This window comes from Mobula birostris, chromosome 3 (genome assembly GCF_030028105.1).
Source record: "Mobula birostris isolate sMobBir1 chromosome 3, sMobBir1.hap1, whole genome shotgun sequence".
In the NCBI taxonomy this organism is placed as follows: Eukaryota; Metazoa; Chordata; class Chondrichthyes; order Myliobatiformes; family Myliobatidae; genus Mobula; species Mobula birostris.
Window position 1 is genome coordinate 193,859,614 of NC_092372.1, and position 20,390 is coordinate 193,880,003.

The 20,390-nt window shown below is 39.2% G+C and overlaps 1 protein-coding gene across 6 annotated transcripts in view; it reads right to left on the reverse strand.

Annotated features, from left to right (window-relative positions):
- Window positions 1–15,255: 15,255 nt before the first annotated feature.
- The window catches only part of znf438 (zinc finger protein 438), a 266,265-nt gene continuing 261,130 nt past the window's right edge, over window positions 15,256–20,390 (reverse strand). For 5 of the 6 annotated variants that reach the window (XM_072253956.1, XM_072253953.1, XM_072253955.1 and 2 more), the window contains one exon: window positions 15,256–16,911. The gene's annotated coding sequence lies outside the window, so the exon portion shown is untranslated. Of the gene's footprint in view, window positions 16,912–17,245; window positions 17,294–20,390 lie in introns of all 6 variants that reach the window. The other variant, XR_011885493.1, reaches the window with a different exon arrangement.

Consider the following 20,390-nt stretch of genomic DNA (forward strand, 5'->3'; position numbering starts at 1 on the left):
AGGTAACAGGCAGGGAAGAAGATGAGAAAGAGACCTTTCAGGCCGAGTGCAAAAAATTTAAAATCAAAGGGAATTCTGCCGTTTCTTTTGGTTGTGGCAATGGAATATTTGCAGTCACAGAGTTAAAACATTCAGGACATGACCCACAGTCAAGTCAGAGATTTTAAAAGAAGATTAGTTTTATTTGTCACATGTACATACAGCAAAATGCATCAATGCTTCAAATCAATGAGGATTGTGCTGGGCAATCCGCAAGGATCGCCACACTTCTGGCACCAGTGTAGCATCCCCACAATTAAAGGTCTATAGTCAGCCGCAAGATTACTATAATCAGCATAGGAACTACTGTCGGGACAGAGTTGTAATAGTCAGGGCAGTGACTACAGTCAGCCACAAAATTGCCACAGTCAGGACAGGGACTACAGTTGGGACAGGGACTACAGTCGGGACAAGGGACTACAGTCAGGGACAAGGGACTACAGTCGGGACAAGGGACTACAGTCGGGACAAGGGACTACAGTCGGACAGTCAATACAGTGACGAGAGGAATGGAAAGGCATCCTAATGTCTGCTGTGCACCAAGATTATTGTAATCTTCCAAGTTCAAGTAAAGATATTTCAAGGCAGATCCATTAATTCTGGCTCATTGCCAATTACAAAAATGCAGTTTTTGGTATTCTGGCTAATTGGGCCAACTCTTATATGGGACAACTCTTAAAGAACTAAAACTGATCAAGAAAGTATCTGGGATTTTCTTTGTTTATTTGGGATACTATGCCACTTAAATAGAGGGGTGTCCTTTTAGAACAGAGATGAGGAGTAATTTCTTTAGCTAGAGAGTTGAGAATCTGTGGAATTCTTTGCTACAGGCAGCTGTGGAGGCCAAGCCTTTATATATATTTAAGGCAGTGGTTGATAAGATTCTTGACTGGTCAGGGCTTGAAGGGATGCGGGTAGAAGGCAGGAGATTGGGGCTGACAGGGATAAAGGATCAGCCATGGTTGAATGGTGGAGCAGACTCAATGGACAAATGGCTTAATTCTGCTCCTATGTCTTATGATCTTAATTGGGACAGGATGCCTTTGCTCAACAGTTTTGAACTACCATCAGTCGCATGCACTTGTGTGGCTGTTGGACGTTACACTGTGCTTAGAGAGAACCATTTTTAAATAGTGTCAGTTCTGTATACTTGTGTTATGTTATTCATTTGGGCAGATGGACACAGAATTAAAAAGCAGTGATTTTTTACACTACTTCATGCAGGAAAGCAAAGGAGGCAGTACATTATCTGCACTAGGTGTCTGCTGGTTTGCTCATTTAGTTAATCAAAAGAACACAGCAGCATACACTCGATGAATTCATCTCTCGATAACTGGACAGACTATTCAATAGTTCTCTCATATAATAAGTTCGACTCTTGATGGCACAATCTACCTTGTTATGAACTTTTACCATATTGAATATCTGCACTGTACTCTTTGTAGCTGATACACTTAATTCTGTACTGTTGTTGCTTTATCTTGTTTTGTGTAATGATCTAATCTGTGTGAACAGTATGCATGGCAAGTTTTTCCACTGTATCTTAGTACATGGTGATAATAAATTAATTCCAATTCATCTTGGAGTCCAGGTGTCATTTTAATAATGATATTGTAAGGCATTAAGAACATTTGACTGGTCTGCCAGCATGATTAACATTTCAGGTCAATGACTTTTCCTCTAAACTGCAAAAAGTTAACAAACAAGTATAAAATACAGTAAAATGGGGAAAGGGAGGAGAGAGCTAAAGAAGATATGTGATAAGTTGCAGGCAGGAGGGATTAAGTGACAAAAAGGGGATGATCTCTCCACTTGGTCTTGTAACACCTGAACAACAGAAATACCCATGTCAGGCTGCTGTTACAGCTCAGCACTCAACACCATCATCCCTTCAGTACTAATCACCAAGCTTCGAAACTTGGGACTCTGTACCTCCCTCTGCAACTGGATCCTTGACTTCCTCACCAAGAGACCAGTCAGTGCATATCGGACATAACATCTCTTCCTCGCTAACAGTCACACCTCAAGGATACGTGCTTAGCCCACTACTCTATTCTCTCTACACTCATGACTGAGTGGCTGGGCACAGCCCAAATACCATCTATAGTCTGCGATGACACAACTGTTGTGGCAAAATCTCAGATAGTGACGAGGAGGCGTACAGGAGTAAGATAGTTGAGTGGTGGTGTAACAACAAACTTGCGCCACAGACAGCATTCTGCCTGGTTGCATTACCGTCAGGAATGAAGGTACCAATGTACAGGATAAAAAAAGCTGCAGAGGGTTGTAAAATCTCCATCAGGAACACTTTCCTCCTGCTACTGAGGACATCCTCTAAAGGCAATGCCTCAAACAGGTGGCATCCATCATTAAGGACATACCCTCTTCTCATTCCCCTCATCAGAGAGGTGGTACAGGAGCCTGAAGGTACCTAAAACATTGAGGAACAGCTGCTTCCCCTTTGCCACCAGATTTCTGAACCCATAAGTACCACCTCATTATTTCTTCTCTCTCTTTACACATAAATAATGTTATAGAAATGTACAGTAAACACGAGAAAATCTGCAGATGTTGGAAATTCAAGCAACACACACAAAATGCTGGTGGAACGCAGCAGGTTAGGCAGCATCTATAGGAAGAAGTACAGTCAACGTTTCGGGTTGAGACCCTTCGTCAGGATTAATGGAAAAAAGAGATAGTAAGAGATTTGAAAGTGGGAGGGGGAGGGGGACATCTGAAATGATCGGAGAAGACAGGAGGGGGAGGGATGAAGCTAAGAGCTGGAAAGTTGATTGGCAAAAGGGATACAAGACTGGAGAAGGGGAAAGATCATGGGACGGAAGGCCTTGGAAGAAAGAAGGGGGGAGGGGAGCACCAGAGGAAGATGGAGAACAGGCAAGGAGTTGTTGTGAGAGGGAAAGAGAGAGAGAGAAAAATAATAAATAATAACAACTTAGGGATGGGGTAAGAAGGGGAGGATGGGCGTTAATGGAAGTTAGAGAAATCAATGTTCATGCCATCAGGTTGGGGGTAACTACCGTTCATGCCCCTCCTCCCCTTCTTACCCCATCCTTAATTTATTATTTATTACTATTATTTTTTTTCTCTCTTTCCCTCTCACAATAACTGCTTGCCTGTTCTCCATCTCCCTCTGGTGCTCCCCTCCCCCTTTCCTTCTTCCAAGGCCTTCCATCCCATGATCCTTCCCCTTCTCCAGTCTTGTATCCCTTTTGCCAAAATGTCTTCTCCGACCATTTTCGGTCTCCTCCTCCCCCTCTCAAATCTCTTTTTTCTGTTAGTCCTGATGAAGGGTCTCGAGCCGAAACGTTGACTGTACTTCTTCCTATAGATGCTGCCTGTCGTGCTGCATTCCACCAGCATTTTGTGAAATGTACAATAATTTTTGTTTTGTACTGTACTGCTGCTGCAAAACAAGAAATTTCACTAATGATAATAAACCTAATATTGATTATGCTAAAAAGCAAAGTAATTATCAGAAAAGGATGCTGGGAATCTGAAATAAACACAGAAAATACCATACCTGAAATTACTGCACTTATAGTTGAGCAGAGAAGGCACTAATGCAATGTCAGTAGATAATGTTCCTTGAGCTTATTATTGTACTTTCCTGATGTGCAGGAAGCTGAGGACAGAGTGGAATATAGAATTTAAGTGACTTTACATGAAACAGTTTTATGCTGTGTTTGTTCTTAATATTAAGAGCAGAAAATGAAATAGAGGTAGATCACTGATTCAAACGGAGAAGTTAAGTTTTAGAATGCCGGGCCCAGAAACAGTTTTTAAAAATTATTGTAAACTCAAGAGGTTCTGCAGATAGAGGAAATACAAAGTAACACATAGCAAATGCTGGAGGAACTTAGCAGACCAGTCAGCATCTATGGACCCCTGAAGGGACTCAGTCCGAAACGTTGACTGTCTATTTATTTCCATAGATGTTGTCTGACCTGCTGAGTTCCTACAGCATCTTTTAATGTGTTGCGGAGCAAGGATTGCGCTGCCTTCATTTTCACAGGAAGGCCCCATGGGAAAATGAATGGGGAATGGTGGTGACAAAGGAGTAGAATCTTTTCATGAAAAGGGAATTCACTGGTTCAAGCCCCTACGTTGAACAGCCACAGTCAATGACAACAACCTGTTAGTCACAATAGCATATACAGTGGCATTAAAATTTTGGGCACCCCTGGTCAAAATTTCTATTACTGTAAATAGCTAAGCGAGTAAAAGATGAACTGATTTCCAAAAGGCACAAACTTAAAGATGACACATTTCTTTAATATTTTAAGCAAGAAAACTTTTTTATTTCCATCTTTTACAGTTTCAAAATAACAAAAAGGACAAGGGCCCGAAGCAAAAGTTTGGGCACCCTGCATGGCAGTACTTAGTAACACCCCCTTTGGCAAGTATCACAGCTTGTAACCGCTTTCCATAGCCAGCTAAGAGTCTTTCAATTCTTGTTTAGGGGAATTTTGTCCATTCTTCCTTGCAAAAAGCTTCTAGTTCTGTGAGATTCTTGGGCTGTCTTACATGCTCTGCTCTTTTGAGGTCTATCCACAGATTTTCAATGATGTTTAGGTCAGGAGACTGTGAGGACCATGGCAAAACCTTCAGCTTGCACCTCTTGAAGTAGTCAATTGTGGATTTTGAGGTGTGTTTAGGATCATTATCCTGTTGTAGAAGCCATCCTCTTTTCATCTTTGGCTTTTTTACAGACGGTGTGATGTTTGCTTCCAGAATTTGCTGGTATTTAATTGAATTCATTCTTCCCTCTACCGGTAAATGTTCCCCGTGCCACTGGCTGCAACACAAGCCCAAAGCATGATCGATCCACCCCCGTGCTTAACAGTTGGAGAGGGGTTCTTTTCATTAAATTCTGCACCCTTTTTTCTCCAAACATACCTTTGCTCATTGCAGCCAAAAAGTTCTGTTTTAACTTCATCAGTCCATAGGATTTGTTTCCAAAATGCATCAGGCTTGTTTAGATGTTCCTTTGAACCCTTTGAATACAACATTTTGGCTGCAATAAGCAAAGGTATGTTTGGAGAAAAAAGGGAGCAGAATTTCATGAAAAGAACCCCTCTCAAACTGTTAAGCACGGGGCTGTATCGATCATGCTTTGGGCTTGTGTTGCAGCCAGTGGCACGGCATTTACTGGTAGAGGGAAGAATGAATTCAATTAAATACCAGCAAATTCTGGAAGCAAACATCACAGCCTGTAAAAAAGACAAAGATGAAAAGAAAATGGCTTTTAAAACAGGATAATGATCCTAAACACACCTCAAAATCCACAATGGACTACCTCAAGAGGCACAAGCTGAAGGTTTTGCCATGGCCTTCACAGTCCCCTGACCTAAACATCATCGGGAATCTGTGGATAGACCTCAAGAAGAGCGCATGCAAGACGACCCAAGAATCTCACAGAACTAGAAGCCTTTTGCAAGGAAGCATGGGCAAAAATCTCCCAAACAAGAATCGAAAGACTCTTAGCTGGCTACAGAAAGCGTTTACAAGTTGTGATACTTGCCAAAGGGGGTGTTACTAAGTACTGACTGTGCAGGGTGCCCAAACTTTTGCTTTGGGCTCTTTCCCTTTTTTGTTATTTTGAAACTGTAAAAGATGGAAATAAAAAAGTTTTCTTGCTTAAAATATTAAAGAAATGTGTCATCTTTAACCTTATGCCTTTTGGAAATCAGTTCATTTTTTACTCGCTTAGCTATTCACAGCAATAGAAATTTTGACTGGGGTGCCCAAACTTTTGCATACCACTGTACAATTGCCTATCTAACTCCAAATCCATTCCGTTCCCAGAGGACTTAATACATAGTTACTAAAATACTGGAAATATTCAACAGGATTTTTAGCACAAATTGGGTAAACTTTTCATTTGAACTGAGTGCATAAGTGTTTCACAAGACACAGGCTGATATTGGTTATATGGCACAACCTTTTGCCCTTCCCTTACCAGTTTTATAAAATTAGCTCTGCTCCCCAATTTTCCTCATAACTGCAAGTTTTTCCTTTTTAAATACTGTATATTATTTCCCTTGAAAAGTTAGTATTGAATCTGCTTCTATTGCTGTGCCAAGTCAATGTATGCCAGATCAAAGCAGCAAATCAATTTTTCGTCCTAAATCCATGTATTCTGGTTATCAACAAAACATTAATGTTTGTATTTAACCTTCTTCAACTAATTATTTGCACCACAAATTTCTGTCTGCACAACAGTGATTTCTTAAATACAGAATCTGTGTCACACATAGGTCACTGTTGAAACTTGAAAGTGAAATGGACATAATCACAAATTCATTCCATCTCTTAGATTATCTACTTGCTTCTACCTCTGCACATTTCCCATGTCCATCCCTGCCTCAGTTCACAAGCTGCTGAAGTCTTTACTCATGCCTTTACTACCTCTCAACCTGACCTTCAGCAATGTGTTCCACCCATCTTCCCTTCTCCACTAACTTGAAGTCATTCAAAATTCCACATTTTCCCCTTCAGTCTTCTCTGACAGACACTGGTTTCTGAGATTATCAAGCCTCGGTTTTAGAATTTACAGTATTATTTTAAAATCCCATGATAGCCTCACCCTTTACGTAACCTCCATCAGGTCTTTTCTCCTATCAGGCCTCTGTGTTGCTCTAATCCTGGCCTCTGCATTTCTTATTTTTATTGTGCCACTGGACCCAAGCATCAGGAATTGCTCCTTAGTTTTATGTAAAAGTCACCAGAAATAACATTGAATCCACTTTCCCAACCAAACTATGAAACAATGACAAATAGATGAGTGATCAGTGCAATAATGGTTGACCTTCAATTAATCAGGGTGTAGAAACTTTATTTTGTGGGCACATGGCCAAGTGGTTAAGGCATTGGACTAGCAACCTGAAGGTCGTGAGTTCGAGCCCCAGCCAAGGCAACGTGTTGTGTCCTTGAGCAAGGCACTTAATCACACATTGCTCTGCAAGGACACTGGTGCCAAGCTGTACGGGTCCTAATGCCCTTCCCTTGGACAACATCGGTGTCATGGAGAGGGGAGACTTGCAGCATGGGCAACTGCTGGTCTTCCATACAATCTTGCCCAGGCCTGTGCCCTGGAGAGTGAAGACTTTCCGGGTGCAGATCCATGGTCTCGCAAGACTAATGGATACCTTTATTTATTATTTATTTAGAAACTTTATTTTGATTGGCAATTATATTTCACTTGGCATAAGCATTAATGGATCTGCAAATTCTAGAAGGTTAGAGCACCAGATTATTGTGACATTGCATGACTGACAGTGTTGTTCTCAAGCATGTGTGGATTCTTACCCTCTGCCTAGATCTGAATGGAAATCATTGAAGTCAGTAAGTTAAAACTGTGTGAATGAATTAAACTGAACATCACACCCCTGAAAGTCTATGAAAGGTTGTTTCCTCTAGAAACTTTGTTGTTTATAAAACGTGGAATACCCTAGAAGAAACTCCATTTTAATTTACTCACCAATCATAACTTTATTATAATATTTTATGTACCTTGTGGTTATACCGTTAAAATGATAAATAAATCTGGGTCTAGAGATAAGGACCTAGAGACAGAATAATGTAATAGACACATAAGCTAATATGATGGAGTTGTTTTCCATATGGAAGTCTGGAGCAGGTGCAGGGTATTCCACAGTAAACAATTTATTAATCCTGAACAATCTATCTCATTTCTTGCTTGCATCTGTCAATGAAAACTATGTATGTAACAAAATTGTGCATTTATTGTAAACACAGAACAAAAGACCTGCAGCAGACTTCATGTAAGAAAACAATGGCAAGGTTGCATGTTGCAATACAAAGGCACTGCACCAGACCTTGCCAACCTGAAAATAAATTGTTTACTCCTACTGACTTTTATCCTTTAACCAATCTACTGTCCTTTAGCAAACTCACCCTCACCTGATCCCTCTTAGTAGTTCATAATTAATCTGATCTAAGATAATGACAGATACTTTACAAACACTTTGTCAGTTCCAGAATATCAGGGGTTGTTGGGCTAACAGCGACACTAAGAAAGAAAATATTTGAGGAAGGAAATTAAACTAAAGATAAAACACATACATTTGTCTAAAGAGTGCTGAAGCAGGACTTATGGAATTCTGCATTTAGTTTTGGAATATTTTCAATTTATGAGCTCATTCATTTTTTGAACAATGTCATTGACCGATTTTCATATTACCCAATCCCTCCTGTCTCCATAAATTCCTATTCCTGAGCACCCATTCCTCATAAAATCCATTGTAATCTTAGCTGATCTTTTACCTTAGTGGAATTTTAGTAGACTCACTGCAGCTTCAAGCATTCAGGCTTGGAGATGCCAGAAACAGCTGGAAGTGAAAATGAAATTACTTCACCATTTCAACAAGATTATTAATCCTTTTCCTTTTCTCTTTGGAGTGACAGAGGATAAGGTGTGACCTGATAGAAGTGTATAAGATGGTGAGAGGCATTGATCCTGTAGATAGTCAGAGGCTTTTTCCCAGGGTTGAAATGGCTAACATGAGAGGGCTCAGTTTTAAGGTGCTTGAAAGTAGGTGCAGTGGAGATGTCAGGGGTACATTTTTTTTTACACAGAGAGTGGTGGTGATGTGTGGAATGGGCTGCTGGCAATTGTGGTGGAGGCTCCTGGATAGTTACACGGAGCCTAGAAAAATAGAGGACTATGGGTAACCCCAGGTAATTTCTAAAGTAAGTACACATTCGGCATAGCAATGTGGGCTGAAGGGCCTGTATTGTGCTGTAGGTTTTCTATGTTTCTAAGTTAATAATCTTAAGTGTTACAATGAAAATGAAGAGTTGAAAAACGCAGTCATCTAAAGCATTGTATGAAAGCAGTCCTTTATCTGTTCCAGGTGTCTGCACTAATTTTGTTCACTTACAGTCTTTGATAACTATTAGGAATAGTTTAATAGTAGTGTAGAGGTGTTGGTAGTGTTTTAATTTGTTCTGTACTTCATTTAAATACGTAAATTATTTCTCAGTGAAATGGTAGTCTATCCTTTTAACTATTTCATGAAACTTCAGCTAATTAGGGCAGGCACTTAATTATGCCAAAATGTACTGTCCCGATGTGTCTCAATTAATCAAAATCCACTGTTATCATATTCCAGTTTGCAGATGTTACATGGAAAGTAAGCTGTTATAAGGAGGCTCATAGTTTGGAAAGGGTGTATAGACTAAACCGGTAATTAGGAAGGTGGCAAATGGATATATGAGTAAACAGTAATGGTGAGAAACTTGTGACAGTTGGTCTCATTGTGCTGGCTCATCAAACACAAGTGAGATTGTACAGGTCTTTCATCAGACCTCACTTGGAGCATGCTTTGCAGCAATCTCAATCTCTATACCTAAAGGAGGACATACTTGAAGTCAATACAGCATTGGTGCATTACATTAATTCCTGGGATGACAGCTATAAGATTGCCCTATTCTTGCTGAAATTTGAAAGAACACAAGCGAGCTCTTTGAGATGCTCAAGAGTCAGATGCACAAGATGCACAAGAGCAGTTGATTCCAAGCCACTGTTTCCTCCATTTGGAGAGTCTAGAATTTGGGTCAAAATCTCTGGTAAATTTAGGGCTGAGATAAGTGTTTTTATGCAGAGGGTTGTAAATCTTTGAAATATTCTGCTGCAGAGGACTGTTGAAGCTTGATGATCAAGTATTTTTAAGATTGAGACTAATAAACCTTGGGACACCAGAGATATGAAATTCCTTGCGAGTACACTTGAAGAATGGGCTCAGTCATGATTATACTGAATAATAGAACAGGCGCTAAGGGCAGAATGCCTTCTTGCAGCATCTATCCACTGGCAAATTTATAAATAACCAACTGATATTGAAAACAGTGTGAGGCTAGTGAGGAGAGACAAAAAGACTGAATAAAACTATGCAACGAATTAAACCAAATAACCTCACCTCACTGAGTGACTTCCACCAATGCTGTTCTGGCCAGCCAGATGAATCCATTGTATTAGCCACTGCTAATGTTAGAACTATTTGTGATGCCTATAATAGAAACCATGCAACACTTGGCAAACCTGGATAGTATCTGAAAATGAAGTTTCATGTTCTTTTATGGTACTAAACTTTTTTTTTGTATTTTTCTAGGACCCGCTGAGTTCTTCCAGTATTTTGCGTGTGTTGCTTGGATTTCCAGCATCTGCAGATTGTTTCGTCTTATGACCCATCCTTACTCGAGGCATAGTCACAGAAAAGTACAACACAGAGACAGGCCCTACGGCCCATCTAGCCCATGATAAACCATCTAAATTGTCCACTCCCGTCAACCTGCACCAGAACCATAACCCTCTATACCCCTACCATCCATAGACCTATCCAAATACCTCTTAAATGTTGAAATTGAGCTCCCATGCACCACTTGCACCGGCAACTCATTCCACACTCCTACGACATACTGAGTGAAGATGATTCCCCTCATGTTCCCATTAAATTTTTCACCTTTCACCCTTAACCCATGACCTCTGGTTGCAGTCCTACCCAACCTCTGTGGAAAAATCCTGCTTGCATTTACCCTATCTATACCCCTCATAATTTTGTATATCTCTGTCAAATCTCTCAACCTTCTACATTCCAACTGAATCTAATTGTGCCGTGAGGCTAAAATTATCCTTGCAATGGAACTTATTTTGTAATGAAATTATACAGAAGTTACATTATTCAGTTCTGCAGTACTGAGCAATATTCAGATTAAATGAAGCTAGATACATTCAGATTAACAGGAGGACTGTCACATACATCTTCATTTTTTGGCATATAACAAACTTTAAATATTACCTTCTAGATGTGCATGGTATTTTGAAACAAAATGGAGAATTTGGATACCTTTTAAAATCATTTTTCTTTTTTCTTTGCAAAAGAAACTTCAAAAAAAATTGAGTTTGGGTGTAGGCTGTTCCACCACCAAGTGAATATGTATCCAAATTCAATTCTCAGGGAAGGTCTGGGTCAGCTTTGGAAGATCCACAGGTAAATGTCCACTTCACAGAATAATTAAACTCATTCCACTTACCTGTACTTTCTCCACAGCCATGAAAAATCTTTCCTTTCTGATTTTATCCAGCTCTCCTTATGAATGCTGATTCAAATCCATCTTCATTAATACACACAGCCTTGTAAATAAGACCCAAACTATGGCGATGGGGAGCGTTAGATAGGACTCAAGTCACCTTTGGTTCTTTTGAAAATACTCTTCATTCTATGCCCCTGATTCTTGAAGCATCTGCAGTGGTGAGTGTCGTTCTACTCTGTCTGTACCCTTCACAACCCAAACACTTCCACTCCCCTTACAACCTTCTCTGCTCCAGAGTGAATAGTCACAGCTTCTTGATTCTATCTATGTGACAGAAATAATTCCAATGAACGTCCCCTGCATGTTCTCTAAAGCCTTTATATCCTTCCTAAAAGGTGGTGACCAGAACATAATATTTCAATTGTGCTTGAAGACCAGGATCCCACAGGTTTTTTTCCAACCAATTCCTCACCCTACTCTAAACTTTTAGTCTTATGGAAGCCCTTCATAATAAAAAATAACAATATACTGATATACATTTTGACCCACTGTAAGCATTCACCATTCAGGTCACCAGTTATCTGGCCCTTTTCCTCCAAATGGGAAAAATATATTGCACCATGCTCTCCAAATGGCTGCACGGGTAATTTAAGGCCATGATACTCTGACTCCCAGAGCTCAAATTACCATTAAGGAGCATATTAACTGACTGCTGAACCAAAGTGCTCTTCAGTATTCCATCTTTTATTCAAAACATGGTTGGCTAAAACAATAACTAGGCAGGTATTAAAATATCTTGAATCGGGATCTAATGTGTTCTGCTCATCATTACAATTTTTACAGCTGGCAAATTAAGTTCAAAATTCAAAGTTCAAAGTAAATTTATTATCAAAGTACATATATGTTACAATATACAACTCAGATTTATTTTCTTGCAGCCATTTATAGTAAATACAAAGAAACACAATAGAATCAATGAAAAAACTGACACAAGACAAATGACCAATGTGCAAAAGACCACAAACTGCACAAATACAAAAAGAAAAAAGCTAAATATTTTCTTAAAAACCTAAATAATAAGGATAATAACAAATAAATAAGCAATAAATATTGAGAACATGAGATAGAGTCAAAGTGAGTCCATAGGTTACGGGAAGAGTTCAGTTTGGCGGGAGTAAAGTTATCCCCTTTGGTTCAAGAGCCTGATGGTTGAGGGTTAATATCTGTTCCTCAGCCTGGTGCTGTGGGCATGAGGCTCCTGAATCTTCTTCCTGATAGCAGCAGCAAGAAGACAGAATGGCCTGGATGATGGGTGTCTTTGATGGTGGATGCCACTTTCCTGTGACACCGCTCCACGTAGATGTGCTCAATGGTGGGGAGAGCTTTACCTGTGATGAACTGGACTGTATCCACTACCTTTTGCCAGCTTTTCTGTTCAAGGGCATTGGCGTTTTCATACCAGGCTGAGATGTAACCAGATTTTCGAGATGACACTGAGAATAGACGGTGATGTTATGCAGGCTACTCATAAAACCTCTAGATCTACCTCTTCTGAAGTTATAGATTATACCTCTAATGTGAGTAGAAAACCATTCTAAGCCAACAAGGGGTTCAAGTGCATGTAAAGATCAATCAGGCGAAACACAAATGCTCCAGTACAGTTTCTGTACTTTTATTCCTCAGAAAACTATCTCCTGGGGCACTACTTGCAATTCCCTTTTCTATGATCAGTCAACAGAGTTCAATGTCCGTTTGAACTGCTGACCCAGGCACAACTTAAATCAAATCCAATCTGACTACTTACTTTGCTTACACACAGTAGACATGTCAATCACAAGCTATCATGGAGGATACGGAATATGTAAGCCTACACCAACAAGAGTCAGAACAAAGTCTCATGCAATTCCTTGGATTATCCAAAAGCAGTAAACAGGAAGATAAAATCCTCAACTATCTGTATATCCACAGTTTCCCCAAGGAGGTTCAAACATCTTCTAACTTCCTCCACATTCACTGATCAACTCTGCAGACATCCCCAGTTGTAGCATCAGGGTTAAACACCAGACATCCTGTCAACACCTCTGGACTGACAGCATTTCCCTGGTGGATGCATTTTGTTCCCAAATAAAAATACAGATGGTTTCTGAAGGAGACAATCGGAGCCCCTCATTCGAGCTGTTAGATAACAGTGGGCCACATAGTGTGCCAACAAACAGTTCTAATCAGATGCACTTTATTTTAACAGAATCCAATCAATACCTCCAACCTAGTCACTGGTTCATTTTACAGAACAGGTAAAATCATACCGGATTTTATTTTGGGCTGGGCTGTAACTGATGTTGGTCCTTATGCTGCTTGCTGATGCTACAAAATGACTCTCAATGACTCTCAATTTTTGAAATCTGTTTAAATGCCCTGATTTCAACATGATTCCAAACTAATTTAAGATTAACACCTGAAGAATCAAACTTCAACAGAGCACCATTCTTGAATGTGGTGCAGTGGGAAATCTGCCTTCCTAGAAACTCATCACGTGCAGTAGTACCTTCGATACATATTTGGTCTGATGCCCAGAAACTGCAATCTAATGTTTCAAAAAAATGTTAAGAAACATGTGCATCTGTATCAATAGTGTGAGCAGTTGTTTTAAATTCTAGATTTCTACAACTCATTTTCATGCAACAACTTCACCAAGAGATAAAAAAAAGCATTTATGTAATACATTCCTTATCACTCTAAAGGTATCAAAATGCTTTGTAATGGATTAAATTGTCGCAGGGAAGCACAGCATTTCAAAGTCACAAAAGCAAATGACCAAATAATGGTAGGAAGTAGGAAGAGAAGTAATTGCTGTAGATGTTCAAGAAATGATTGAACATCAGAGCATTCAATACCGAGTTTTAGATAAGAATAGTGTCGTAGACTGCCACAGAGGGGTTGGCAGAGTCATTTGTGATTCAGTTAAGTGTCAAGATCCCAAATCTGATTTGGTAACTGTAAAAGTGACAACGTGTAGAAGACCTGGGAAATAGATAATGGAAGGTTCAAGAGTGGATTTTTTTTTGTTGTAAAAACAGCAAAGAGAACAGCGAGATGTCAATGACATGGAGACTGAAAAGGAAAACTGGACAGTCACCACTTTTATTTTATCTTATTGAGATACAGCACAGATAAGTCTTATTGATATGATAAACTCACAGAGGACACAGAGCGAGTTGGAGGAGAAAAGAGAAGGCCTCGGGCAAAAGGGTAACAAGAAGAAGATTTGGCTTGCTGGGCAAAAGAAGGACAGGAAGCAGCAGAGAAAATCCAGGAGATAATCATAGACATGAGAGTTAGTGGCATCTTGAGTGAAATAAAAACATCTTGATAGGGTGGATGTGAATAACATATTCACTTCTTTAGGAACGACTAGAATTAGGAGTCATTATTTTAAGATGGAGATGAGGTGAAAATATTCTTCTCAGAGGATCACGTCTCTGCCATGGACGGTGCCAAGCCCAGCTGTGAAAGCAGGAGAGTTGGGCAGGAGGTTAGCAACCTCATCCCTTTGAAAACAAACGGTTGGGAGAGTGAATGTGGAGATGCCCACAGCAGACACATGAAACTATTACCCAGAGAATTAGAAGACAAATACAGAACATCAGAAAGGCAACAACGGATCCTAGATGGACTTGTGAAGGTAAGACATTTAAGGAAATGGTTTTATGAGATAGCTGTAGTGGAAACATTCCAAAAGAATTCTAAGGATATGACCAACATACAAGGAAGATGCCAAAAACTATTTTACCAGAAGTTCAAATGGATTAACTTGCCATGGACACCTCATACAGGATGTCATCTGTGAATCTTTGTTAGGGCTATTTTGGTATTGTAAATTGAGCAGAAGCCAAACTTAAAGAGTTCAAACAGGAATTTAAAAAGCCGTCATCTAAGAAATTTGTTCACATAAAGTTATAACAAAAAAGTTACTTGTTCATGTATAAGCAACACACATCAAAGTTGCTGGTGAACGCAGCAGACCAAGCAGCATCTGTAAGAAGAGGTGCAGTCGACTACACCTCTTCCTACAGATGCTGCTTGGCCTGCTGCGTTCACCAGCAACTTTGATGTGTGTTGCTTGAATTTCCAGCATCTGCAGAATTCCTGTTGTTTTCGTTCATGTATAAGTTCGTTCTTCTGAAACATTACCTTCTTAATGAGTTGACTGTATGACATTCAACTTATTTTTAAGTTACATCCATTGCAATAAACATGCACACTCAACATACAAGTAATTTCCATGGCATAGAGGAAATGCAATGTCAGTAACATTCGATTATTACAGTCTGTGAATTAGCACATCCCAATTCTGTAATTTCATCAAAAAATATTTATTTGTTCAAAAAAGTCAACTTTGAACCCCTTAGGCAGAGAAAAATTTGAACAAATTCACAGTACCAATACACTTGCTCAACTCAAAACATTTATTACAAAAGTAATCTAGTTTACATAAGAAGTTTAATCAAAAGACAATGTAATTGCATTTCTCCTAATATGCATTAACAAGATTGAGTAAATGTGTATCAGCTTTCATATTATGAAACAAAATCATTGTAGATTTTACCTAGATACAAATTAAGTTTTATTGTGATAATATGAAGTTAACAAGATAAAGAAGTAATCAGGTGGACTGAGATACATTGGTTTAGCTAAGGATGGAAAACAGATAATGAGAGCTTACGTAAGAAACCATGCTTTCTTTTTTTTTAAGCATTGCTGGTTGCAAAAAGAACTCATGATGATAACCTCCTATAACCCATCTTATAATACTGCATAAAAATGCTACGTCTCCTGGATCTCTGGTTTGCATGTGGTGGGTCTAAACCGAATGCAATGTGTTCCAGCCCACCTACTGCTTGACCTCATTTCCCAAGCTGTGTGTGTCTCAGTGAATTCAGCTGATATGGAAAGTGAGGAAGCAGAAGAAATGGCTGCATTAGGGAATGAAAGCTCTCTGCAATAAGATGTTATTAAAAATCTAACCTAATAAAGAAACATGGGATCATTATATTTACAACATTTAAGCTCTATTATATGAATCTTGGTACATAAGCCATTCTTGTGACAACTGCATTTTCAAAACTAAAAGATTGAGCTTTAGAAACCAAACATTAAAGTAAACTTTACATTAACACAAACAGGGCGGTCTTTACTTCCCTACTATCTTCTCTTCGACGTTTCCAATTCTACAGCAACTTTAAAATAATATTTAGGAAAATATACACTTCAAGGTTAACATTTCTTTAAAAAAACAACTCAGTAGTTAACACCATCTTGGTTTTATTATCTATTTATGTCTGGTTCCATTTATAAGCCAACCTGGTTTGAGCCTAAAACATTTCCTTTGATTACACATAACAGCCTTTAGATTTATTTGTATTCTACAATACTGACACAAAACATTTAACATCACACAGGTTATAACTGTTTTTCCTTGGGTAATGTGTAACTAATTACAGGCGCCAAACTACGTACATGTACACAAATGAAAGTTATCACTCATTTCTCAGAATCTCTTAAGTATTTTTCCATAAAGTAAATCTAAGAAAATTCTACCAATGGCTCCAGATAAACTGTTCAGCTGCAAGCCAATATAAAGTTATTCCAAGTCTTCCACTCTGTGGTCCTTCCATGAAAAACCCATTATCTTCTCTCCTCCGGGTATATTTTTGTGAGGGTCAGTGCTCACAAACTGAAGTGTTACTTAAAATTCAGGTTTGAATAGCACTTCTGACTCTGTTCCATCTCAACATCCTGTTTAAAGGGAGAATTCAATCTTCATGAGAGACTGAGGATACACTCAGAACAATTGCTTCAAGCAGGGATTTATTCAGTTTATGCAAGGAACACACCAGAAATACAAAAATGTGAACTGAAGTGGGGTGAGAAAGGATTAATGAACAGGTGGTATAATATCTAAACTTTCCATCAATGAAAGTCTTAGTAGAGCACTTACAGAGGCTATGTGAAATAATAATGTGCAAGAAAATTTGACACCTTGAAGGATTTGTTCTATCACAAAAAATGTATTACGCCACTGTGCCAAATGTTACATATTCCAGGTTATTTGACAATTCAATAGAGTTACCTGTTTTAATTTGTGTATGCAGGCAATTCCTGTGGATTCTCTTCAGCTCTACAAGTCAGATATATTAAATTAGTTAAAGTAGGATTTTTAGTTTCAATTCTTCAAACTATTGGGTTTTGATTTATTTTCCATTATCAACTTTCCTTGTCTCTCCTCAGTCCTACACTAATAAATGCTGTGCCATTTTTTGTGCAGCTGATTTGGCCTCTTCCTGTTCCCTTTCCTCCTCATTATTCTGGTGCCACACAACCACGTTGTTCCCTCTGCATGCCTGACAAATTCCATCTCCCACTTGTTCACACTGTCTATTGCAAGGATTTTCCGTACATTTCTTAAATTTCAAATTTTACATTCTATGGAATCCCCACTCAAACAATAAAACAGGACTTTAAATGACTAATCCACTGCTAAGTTCAAGGATCAGAGAGCAGCTGTGGTGTCATTTCCTCCACGCCAGCAACAAAAAAAGTGTACTGAAACAGAAAAAGAGATACAGAATCGAGGAGATGTCTTTGATATTTGATGCTTTGAAAGCAAAAGGCTGCAAATGGTACTGGAGCTCTTCCAAAATCAATGTAACGTAAGAAACCTAGCCAGACTCCTGCAGTGTTCTCTGTATGTAGATACTGCCCACCCATTCCAGCAGAGGAAGTAGAGAGTTTTAACACACAGCATTAGGGTTGATCAACTGGTTCTTTGCTGCCCTGCAAGTGACTTCTGGAGTCACAGAGTGACTCCTGCATGGAATCAGGCCTTTCAGCCCAACTGACCGATACTGACCACAGCATTCTCCCTGTGAGTCCCAGTTGCCCGCATTTAGCCCATAAGCCTCCAAGCACCTCCCATCCATGCACCTACCCAAATGCCTCTGAAATGTTGTAATTGCACCCGCCTCAATGATATCCACGCTGCATTGCTCTAAGACTATACAATAATACAAAAGAGGATGCCAAAAGTTGTTTTTCAGATATATAGAGAGTAAAAGAGAGGCAAGAGTGGACATCTGACACGAGAGAGATAGTAATGGGGGACAATGGCAGGCAAATAAGTATTGTACATCAATCTTCACTGTGGAAGACACCAGCATTGATTTCTTTGGAGGAAATCTTGCATAACAAATCTGCTGGAATTCTTTGAGGAGATAACAGGCAGGATAGACGAAGAAGAGTCAGCGGATGTTGTTTATTTGGATTTTCATAAGGCTTTTGACAAGGGGCTGCAGGTGAGGCTGCTAAACAAGATGAAAACTCATGATTTTAAAGGAAAGATACCAACATGGACAGATTATCTCACTGGCAGAAGGCAAAGAGTGGAAGTACAGTCGTTTTCTGGTTTGCTGACAGTGACTAGTGGTGGTCCGCCACTTTTCACATTACACAATAATGATCTGGACGACAGAATTGATGGCTTTGTGGCCAGGTTTGCAAATGATACAAAGATAGGTAGGTGGAGGGGCAGGGGAGTATTGTGAAAGCAGGGAGTCTGCAGACAGACTTGGGTAGATTAGGAGAATGGGCAAAGAAGCAGCAAATAGAATACAGCAAAGGGAAGTCTATAGACATGAAGTTTGGAGAAAGAATAAAGATGTAGACTTTTCTAAATAGAGAATAAATTCAGAAGTCGGAGGTGCAAAGGAACTTGGGAGTCTTCGTGCTAGATTCCCTAAAGGTTAATTTGCAGGTTGAGTCGGTAGTAAGGAAGAGTTTTGATCCCCTTATCCAAGAAAGAATGTGCTGGTAATGGGCTTCATTACTCTACTGCGAAAATGTGTCACACTATTTTCCCCAAAGTCCAGTTTTAGAGAACCTATACCCATCCTAGTTATAGACCAAATATCACTACAGATGGTCTTTTTTCCTTGCAAAATATCCCATCACGCTCATGTCAATTCTATAAGATGCCAACCATCATCATAGGCTGAAACAAGTTGTTCCCTGGTAATGTGTTTCCTTTCTAGTCTGAATACAGGTTAATATTCTCTCTAACATAAAGACTGCCAAATTCCACCTCCAAAACACTGTCAAACTGCACACTACTTCACTTCTTGGGTTACAGAAATCTCTATTCAAGGTAATCCTCACATTCATACCTTTTCAGGCTTCCATACTCCATATACTTGATCATCTCACTATCTGTAAGCTATCTAATCCTGCTGAACCATTATATGTACTGGTTTTTTAAAAATTATTTTAAGCTTTTGCTTTAAATCCTTCTGTAATCGTTTCTTTCTCCATCTCTGTAAACTCCTGTCATAAAAACTCTTACAGCATTTTTATACATCCACAACCTCTTCCCTTTCACCTAGTGATGCAAGTGGTGGTTATGTCCAATCTTTGAAAATTCCTCCCTAATCTAACTGTTTCCTTGTTACATTTTACTCCCCAAATCCCATCACCCTTACAAACTAGCTTCAAGCAACCATTCTGTCAGATTTCTTACTCGTTCCTTCTTGGTGAAGAACCTTGGGACCTTTCCCACCTTACCAGAAATACTGTAAATGCAAGTTGCAGTCATGATGGTGCAAGATCTGGATGAATCTTGTGAAAGGAAGAACAGCTTATTGTTAAACCTTCAGAAGTATTCATAGGACAAAACATGGAAATATAGAAGGGGCACTCATTGGAGAGGACCAAAAGTTTAAAAAAATAAATTGTAAACAGAGTTTGCTGTTGACTAACCAAACAAATCTTACCAAGTAAAACAAATTCATTTCCCCATTTCAACAATTCTTTCCATCAGATCTCCTGCTGTCATACCTAAATCTCCCACTAGCAAGCTGGAAACTGACTTGTTCTTAAGATTTAATCTGTTACAGAAAAATTCCAGAGCACTTTGCCAAAAAATACAATTGATCCCACACTAAAATAATAATTTGTCCCATACAAGGGTAATTGAAAATATTTTTGTTTTTTTTTTAAGCAGTGTGGAGGAACAGAGGGGTCTTGGAGTCCACATCCACAGAACCCTCAAATTTGCCATGCAAGTTGATAGGGTGTCTTTCTTCATTAGTTGGGGGACTGAGTTCAAGAACAGTGAGGTAACGCTGCAGCTCTATAAAATCCTGGTTAGATCAGACTTGGAGCATTGTGTTCAGTTCTGGTCATGTCATTATAGGAAGGATATGGAAGCTTTAGAGAGTGTGCAG